The sequence below is a fragment of the Cucurbita maxima genome, unplaced genomic scaffold, assembly GCF_002738345.1.
Source record: "Cucurbita maxima cultivar Rimu unplaced genomic scaffold, Cmax_1.0 Cma_Scf00001, whole genome shotgun sequence".
Taxonomy (NCBI): Eukaryota; Viridiplantae; Streptophyta; class Magnoliopsida; order Cucurbitales; family Cucurbitaceae; genus Cucurbita; species Cucurbita maxima.
In genome coordinates this window covers 8905529-8914687 of record NW_019272017.1, presented here as the reverse complement: position 1 = coordinate 8914687, position 9159 = coordinate 8905529, and the positions used below count along the sequence as shown (strand labels likewise).

Sequence of the window (9159 nt, the reverse complement as noted above, 5' to 3'; positions counted from 1 at the left end):
GATTTTTTTTTTTTTTTTTTTTGTATTTTCAAAAATATTTTTAAAATATCATTGACTTTAAATTTTCATTAATATCTAACTTTTTATTTCTCTGAACTAATTATTTATAAGCTTTGAAGTTAAGTTATAAATTTAGTGGAAAGATGAAAAATAAAACAAAATCTATTATGAATTATAAAACATTTTCTTATTTTTGTTTTATTTTATTGTCATTTATATTATTTTCCTAATATGGTTTGATTGTTTAACTTAATCTCTCTGTACTAAAATAATAAGTATTTTTATTTTTATTTTATTTAATCATAATTATTTATGAATTATAAATCTTAATTAAAGGCTTAAAAATAAATAAATATTTTACAATCTATTATTTTATGGTATGATATTGTTCATTTGGAGCATAAGTTCTCCTGCTTTGCTTTGAGCTTCCCCAAAACGCCCCACCAATGGAGAGAGTATTCCTTGATTATAAATTCATAATCATTCTCTAAATTTGCCGATGTGAGACTTTCATCATCCAACACAAGATTTGGTGGCTGGGTCGTGGAAGCCGAGAAGGAGAACCGTATTCACTGCAAAAAGTCTAAAACATTGTTCTGAAAATTCACATTGCAATCAATTCCAATGGGACCGTCCCATTAAACAAAGTCAACTCATTTTCCAAATCCCAATTGGTCTCGGACGACTTGTCGTTAAATTTGGTTGGATTTGACTTTTTACCTATAAATGACAAAAATCCACGGTAATTACTAAAATTTCATTTTCCACCAACAGCTGCTAAATCTGCACAAACAATAATTAATTAATCATTTAATTAAATACTTTTACAAAGTAAAAATCCAAATTTTAAAATTATAATTTCAACAAATTTACCTTCTGGACGCAGGAGGATTGACACGTGGTCATGGTTCACACGTGTTAGTTGATTACTTGGCGTTTGAAAACCTTGGAAATAGTGGGTTGTTAGCATAATAATATTGCATTTAAATCATAAAATAAATATAATTAAATTATTATTATTATTATCATTTTTTAAAACTATTCAACACGTATTTGTTACATAATCTTGCACTCAAATTCGAATTTCAATTTCATGGAATTTACGTATTTATCAAATTTATCCAAAAGAAAAATATATATATATATAAATTAAAAAAACACGAAATATCCTGAAGAAGAAAGATAATAAGCAACTGAATTATTATTTAAAAAATATAAATAGAATCAAATAATTGAGTCATTATTAATGAGGTGAGAAATTACTAATAAATATTGGAAGAATTATATATTTGGTATAATTTCTATCGTTAGGTAAACAAACTAATCTTAATTAGTGATAGTTTAGTTGGCAAACCTCATTGATTTAACATTATTCTCTACTAATTCTGATTAAATAAAATGTGCTGCACCACGTGTGTTCATATTTTATACCGTATGTAAAGATTCTCTCCTGCTTTGGAACCATCGCAGCTTACGAAGCCCATTAGGCCCATACTTACCGAAACTAGTTGGGCTTAGCCCAATTCAATCAATTTCAGGTCATGGCTCGAATACGAAGCCCAATTCCGCTCAATTACGTTTTTTCAATAATAAATTTTTAAAAATATCTAAATTAATAATTTACTCATTATTCCAATGACTAGACAATATAAAATCGACAGCTACATCATCGAACTCGAGAAAAAACATTTCATACATTTAATGATATAAAACTAGCAGCTACATCGTCCGACCCGTGAAAGAACATATCATACATTCAACGATATAAAACCGGTAGCTACATGGTCGGACGTGTGATCATTAAAACTAGCAGCTACATCGTCCGACCCGTGAAAAAACATATCATACATTCAACGATATAAAACCGGTGGCTACATGGTCGGACGTGTGAAGTAAGCGTGAGAAGTGGACAAAAGAAGTATATGGGGAATCGAACGTGGGGAGTGGGGGAGGTGGTGTGTCAATGTCCCCTTACCAACTGGCCAATGGGGGTGTTAGGAAGGGAATTCTGATAGAAAGGAAAGACATTAATATTGACAAATTTGACAAGTGTCCGCAGGCACAATATGAGGGCAAATGGGTAAGCCAAATCTAATGCCTCTGCCTGTAATACATATTGTTTTGTCTTTAAAACTTCATTTTGTCAATTGGGGTTCCCTTGTTTTCTTTTGGGACCCCTTCCTTTCTGTAATGCTCTCACAACCAACAATAAACCGTACCCACAACATTATCCACTACACAGGATCATGAACCGTAATTTATGGCTTTAACAACAAAGAACCAGACATAATCGTAGCCATAATCATATCAATGATTCTTAATAATTGAGTTATATAATTCGAACAGATAACTAAAATCTAAGTTCTAATCTTAAACTAATACTCGGGATTGGTTTAGTTTATACCTCTCTTTCGCTGTAGAAAAGTTGACCAAAATGCATGGGACCTCTATGATGACTGCCCTCCATTATTTCTTTATTTTGTGGGTATCTACTTTTTGTTGAACATTATAGGCCAACATGCGAACCCATTGGCGTATCCATAAAAATTCTAAATACCCAATTGTTCTTTACAAGAAAAGCCTACGGAAATGGCCATCCAAAACTAGGACCAAATTCCTGCCACATGGAACTCCCATCCAACATTAGTTCTTTCTTTCTTTATTTATTTTATAATATAAGAGATGTGTAAGGTACAAAATTTCGACCATATAGGAATCGGATCAAGATTTGAAATTTGGATTAGCCATCTGATCGTCCGACACTTGTTAAAATATCATCACTAGCCCATTAAGGTCAAACCAATAATTATATGAGCTATCCGTTTATATACTAATTGTCTAAGCTCTTTCACACCATCAAGATTTTCACCCCAATAAATCTCAAGCAATTAAACATAGTATTCTACAAAGTGTCTTATAAAGAGTGTGAGTGTTTCTCACAAATAGTTGTTTTCAACAATATTTATTACTTCTAAGAGCGCATACTATCCCCACAAACCAATGCGGGAACATGATTTAGCACCTGATAGCTTCGACACTTCCTCGTTGTTAATAGTGAAGAGCATGTTTTGTGCTCGTTCACATGCTTTCTAAGAATTTTCAAGACATCATCCCATATAGAATTACTCGAAACAAAACACTTGTCATTTTTATTCCTCTTATCCTTAGAACTGCTCTCATTCAAATATGGTCCCGATTCATTTATGTAACTCTTATTTACTTGAATATTACTTTCTAACTTATTACTTAATTATTACGTTCTTAAATTATATATTTTAGATTAATATCATAAACATTCACAATAATTTTATTTTTTCGTTTTTGTGGATAAATTTATGTTTATATTATTATTTGAATTAATACTTAAATTTCAAAAATAAACCACCAAAAAAGATAGGATTGAAAGACGAGTAGTATTGATATGATCGTCTCGAAGGAAGCAAGATTTCTTTGATAAACGAGCCGTAATTCGATCCAATGGCCTTGACAAAAAGGTTAGGCCTATCATGATTGGATCAAATCTAATGATNGATTGAATGTACACCCCTAATATGAATCGTAACCTCACTTTCATAAAATTATGAATTTTTAGATAAATTAATTCCTAAAATATGTGACTTTTAACTTTTAATTTTACAGATTTAATTCATAATCTCATCTCTTAATTATTATCTAAATACAAATTTAAGCTAATATAGTCAAAAAAAAAAAAAAAAAAAAAAAAAAAAAATAATAATAATAATAAATAAAGTTTTTTTTTTTTTTTTTTTTTTTTTGACAAACTATACTGTGGTAAACTTTTGAGTAAAAGAAAATTTATCCTTCCCTTGTAAAAGGTGAAACCTGTTGGCATTTTGCTCCTCCATCCATTACATAGTTACTCTTAAAAAGGGAGGCCGTTGGTAAAAAAATTATTAAAAGAGACATCTACAATGTAATTCATTGTTTTAAAACTTTAAAATTATTAAAACTTTAAATTTAATAGTTACTTTCATGTACGGTTATTATTAGTAGGGATATTCATAGAACTCGATAACTCTGACCAATTTAGACTACCTAATTCAAATCATAAATCGGTATACAACCTAATTACTGAATTAGAACGTTTACGTTAAAAAACATATCTAATCATAATCATGAAAAACCCGCTCACCACTCATTACTCATAATTTAATTACTTACCCAAACTTCCTTTCATTTAATTTACCATTTTCAACCTTTCTCCAAACTACCCACCATTTCTTGTCTTCTCATCATCATTTCAAAGCACACTCCTTTTGACATTCATATCATTTTCTAAAGGGATAGGCCTAGCTGAAGAAAATGTGTCATGATTTTGCTCATGTTAAAGTGATTACATTAAATAAGAGGGGAAAGAAGTATATCTTATAAAGATGTCGAAATATCTCTCTACCATACGTGTTTTAAAAAATCGCAAAGCTGATAACGATACGAAATGTGTCAAAACAGATAGTATTTACTAACGGTGCAAATAATATCAAAGTTAAACATCGGCCAGTGTGCCAGAGCAAGGATGTTTGGTCTCCAAGGGGGTGGATTGTAAGATTTCACATCGGTTTGAGAGAAAAATGAAACATTTCTTATAAGGGTGTGAAAACGAGGAAGCGGGCCCCCAAGGGAGTAGATTGTAAGATCTCACATCGATTGGAGAGGAGAATGAAACATTTCTTATAAGAGTGTGAAAACATTTTCGTGATAGCCTTTAAAAACGTTTTTTATAAGGGTGTAAAACTTCTTCCTAATAGCCTTTAGCAATACTATTCGTAGCTATAATTACTTGAATTTTTATATTTAGTAACAAGATTATTTTATTTAATATGTGATTAATAAACGTGGAAGTGGAATATGCATTTTTCTAATGGCCCTTCTTTATACTTATATTATTATTATTATTATTACTATTATTATTATTATTATTACCATGATTTTGTGCTATGATTAAGGAAGAAAGAAATAAAAGAAAAACGCTGCCAAAATGCCACCTTGGAAAAGATATTCATATCACCTTTATATCAATTATAACATTTATTATTTATTTGATCAATTCAATCATTATACTAATTCTAATCATATGATATATTTGAAACATACACAGGACTTACTTTAAAACTTTCTAAATTAAATAATAAAAAATGGATCTAATAACAGGTTTTGTTCATAGAATTTGAACAATATTGAAATAAATGAGTTATGATAAGGGTTGTTCTTATCGCCTGAGAATCCTAACTCGACCAACTTTTTCTCAATTTGGGTTGAGTTTAACCTTTTTTTAGGTTAGAAACTCGAAAATAGAGTCACAACACTACCCTAATAAGATTTTATTTATTAATGTTATGTGTATGATTTTTGTAAGTAATAAAAAACCAACGACTCAACTCAGCTCAAGGTTTGGTTGTGAACTATTAGGGTTGTTCGAGTTACCAACCTAACATTTAGTTCATCAAAAAGGATTCTCAAACCGAACCCGAGTACACCCATAATTAAGATTTATTGACCTACGAGTAACCATCGGAAAAAACGTCTTAATAGAGGAAACAAGCTATGGATGCTAGAGTTGTAGAGGGAAGTAGGGTATGGATTGTATTGTAAGGGGTACCCAAAGGGTTTGGGCTTTATGAAACATGATGACCCCACGGATGTGTTATAGGCAAAGGGGGTGATGGGGAAATAAAGTTGTGTTGATAGTGTAATAATATTCGCAGCTCGAGCCAACTTCCAACTGCATTGAGTTTGAGGTCCCTTCGACCTCTCCTACTCTCTGACGGCAACTCTTCATAACTAAAAAGATAAATCCTCTCTTCATTCACCCATTTTCAACCCTTCTTTATTCACTTTCTTTAATCTTTGCCTTTCTCTTTGTCTTTGTCTAGTGTTGCACATAATGCTGTTATGGGTGAAATTAAGATATGGACCACAAAACCCGCCCTATATGACAATAACTTAAAGCGTTTGTTGGTGTAAGACGACTATGACAAGTATTGCTCTACGACAGCTAAATAATAGAGAAGTTCATTTAACTCGTTGAGCCCAACTGGCTAAATTGACCATGTCAATGTTGTTCGGTACTTGGTTTATGGTTGCTAAATAGAGATGTGTCTTTAACTCATGGGAACCTTTTATAATGAGTGAGGAATCCTCGTTTAAATAGAGAATGAGGTAGGGAGTAAGGAGAGATTTTACCTTGTTAGCTAAACGGGGTCGAAGACGAGATTATATTCCCTATTCTCGATCATGTCCAATTTCCATCTCGCCCTACCTCGTTCAATTTTTGTACATATATATTAAATCCAAGGCTGAAAAACTAACTTTTTATATATTTATATTTATAGAATCAGATCGTGGGTAATTGACACTACCCTCGTACTTATCTCTTTGTTAAACATGTAGTCACGACTCGTTTCGATCCACCCTAGCAAGATTCGTGCATGAACAATTGTTGTAGCATTAAAAAGAATTGACACTTTAGTCTTGGCAAATGGCAGACAGGGCATGACAAATGATAAATGGGACGATGAGCATATTAATATTTATGTGCTGTGTTGCTCAAAAGGACATGTACAAAACTACAATCCTTATTAATTTTCTGTATTTGAAATAAGAGAGGGAAATTTAATTTGATCTTCATACAAGTCATTATTTGGGGCAACAAACTCAGTGGTTGATGTTGCTATATGTTGCTGGTAACTGTGGCCGGACAGGGCCACCCTTTGGATTATCTGTTTCCCATTCATTTCAATTATTTACAATTTCCAACTCATTTTGTCCTCTTCTTTACCTTATAAAATTAGATCCTCTTTTCATTTTTAATGAGATTCTTATTAATTTTAATTCAAATCTAAATGCTATATACTTTTCAATATTTTAATAAGGATATACACGTGCTGATTTGAAGAACTCGGAACAAAATTCACAACTCAGCCTATTTTCGAGTTGGGTTGAGTTAGATTATCGGGTTGTTCTCTAAAAAATATATTTTAAAAAAAATCCTAATACATGTTATATTAATAAATAAAGTATCAATAATTTCATCACTAATGTCCGTTCCATACATTAAATATTCATTTCATCACTAATACATGTTGACTGTAACGCTATTTTTAAGTCGATCCAACTAAATTTTTTTTTTGTTTTTAAAAAATTCACCCAAACTCAAAATAAAAAGTAAAAAAATCTAACTCAACTCATGTTAGATTGGGTTTGGTAATTGGGGTTGGTCCAGTTATTGGGTTATAAGAAATATTCATCAATTTTATTAATTTTTTTTAAAAAATACTGTTTTTTTTTAAATCATAGGATTATTTTCTACTTTTTATAACTTTTCAAACTCCGCTTTTATAATTTTAAACAAAATTTTAAAATATTTATAAGATATTTTTTTTATAATTTATTGAAAATTAAAATTCCTAAACTACCCATATATAATATAAAGTTTTGGATTATAATTGTTTATTACTATTATTTTTTAGTTGAATTATGATACCTTAAATTAATTAGTTTGGGAAAAAGGTTCGAATATTGCCAAAATGCCCCTCCATTTGGAATGTGACTCGACGCTCGTGCAGTCTTAAACAGAGGGGGAAAAAATGTAAACGGAGGGATAGGGGGGGTCCCACGGTGTCGAGTGGCGCCCCGTTTGGGCGACAAAGCCAAAGCCAATTAGCGCAAAATAAATAAATAAATAAATAAATAAATAATTGTGGGTAATGGCAAATTCTTTCCCGCCTGTTTTTTTTTTCACTTGCGACAACGGAATGTGTCCACACACCTCTCTCTATCTTCTTTACCTGTATCCCAATACAGTCCCGTTTCCCATTCTTACCCTTTGATTTCTCCCCAAATTCCGAAACTGCCATTCCTTTGTCTTGAGCTTCAGTCCTTTCCCGTCTCTTTGATCGTGCCAACACACGGCTACGTTTTGGTATCTAGAAGACACTGATCGCGCCGATTCACAAAACTTGCAGCCTACCTGTTTGCGATAATGCCTCAATGGGCTGCAACATTCTGGTTTCACACTGCTTGGACGTTACTCCTTTTTAATTTTTTTTCCCCACATATTGCCTTCTCCTTTGCTTCCTTTTTGCTTTTGCCTCTCTTTTGCTCATGATTTTTGTTTGCTTTCTCCACATATACCCATCAGCTACTTGTTAAATTCAGTGCCAATTTATGGTTGAAACTTAGTTGTGTGTTTTGTTTAGCATAATTAGCACTCTTTTCTTGGATACCCACAAAAGGAAATCGTCTAATAATCTCGTTTAAACTTATGGCTTAATTGTCAGCAATGCAGGCAATTTAAGAAGCTGCTACCCATGTTGGTGCCTGCGTTCATCGTCTGTCAGAATTTATGCGCCTAGATTTCTTGAGGTGATTATATTCTGACTCATCAGCTTTAGATTTCCTTATCCGATCCCATATATTTCAGATGTATATCATTTACAACCACAAAAGTAAAAGGGTCTGTGATGGAATCTTATCATGCGGCTATAACTCACTTGATCAAAGGCTAGGAATTGGTTGTGTAGGACCTACATTAGCCTCCCAATCTCATCAGATGTAGTTGACAAAGGGCATCAAAAGCCATAAATACAGAGCATATATCAGCAACCCACGAGAATCCGATGCAGAAACAATGTTGAAGATGACTTCCAACCGCCTAATAAATGCAACTTTTAAGCATTCATTAATCAAACTTTACGACCAAAACAAGCTTACCTCCTCCTCATTATTACCGCTCATTGCATATTCTCTTGCTTTTAGTTTTGTCTGTTTGTTAGGAATGTTTGAAGGCTATTCTCAAGAACAGATTTTGGCATCCAAATATGTTGTTTTGTAATGTGAAGTGGAGGGTTTTGTTGGGGATTTGATGGGGATATGAACATATCTTAAATCCTGCCTTTGGAGACCATTTACTATCTTTTTTCTTCTTTTAATAATATTTCTAGATACTTGAAATCAAAGTTGAGGCATAGATTAGACAGTTTAATTTAATTGAATTTCCTGTTAATTTTGCTCTAACATTCGCCTTTTGAGATTTAATAATGGAATGGAGGATTGGGGGAGGCGTACGATGTTGCGTATAAATTAGTGTTTGACTAAAATAATCTTTGTGAAAGAGCCCACCGTAAAAAAAAAAAAAAAAAA

General features: G+C 32.1%; 1 long non-coding RNA gene across 1 annotated transcript; it reads left to right on the top strand.

The window, feature by feature from the left end:
• Positions 1 to 7754: 7754 nt before the first annotated feature.
• On the top strand, positions 7755 to 8970 carry LOC111485253. The gene is made up of 2 exons (XR_002718636.1): positions 7755 to 8025; positions 8306 to 8970. It is a non-coding gene; the product is annotated as an uncharacterized LOC111485253 (long non-coding RNA).
• The last annotated feature ends 189 nt before the right edge of the window (positions 8971 to 9159 follow it).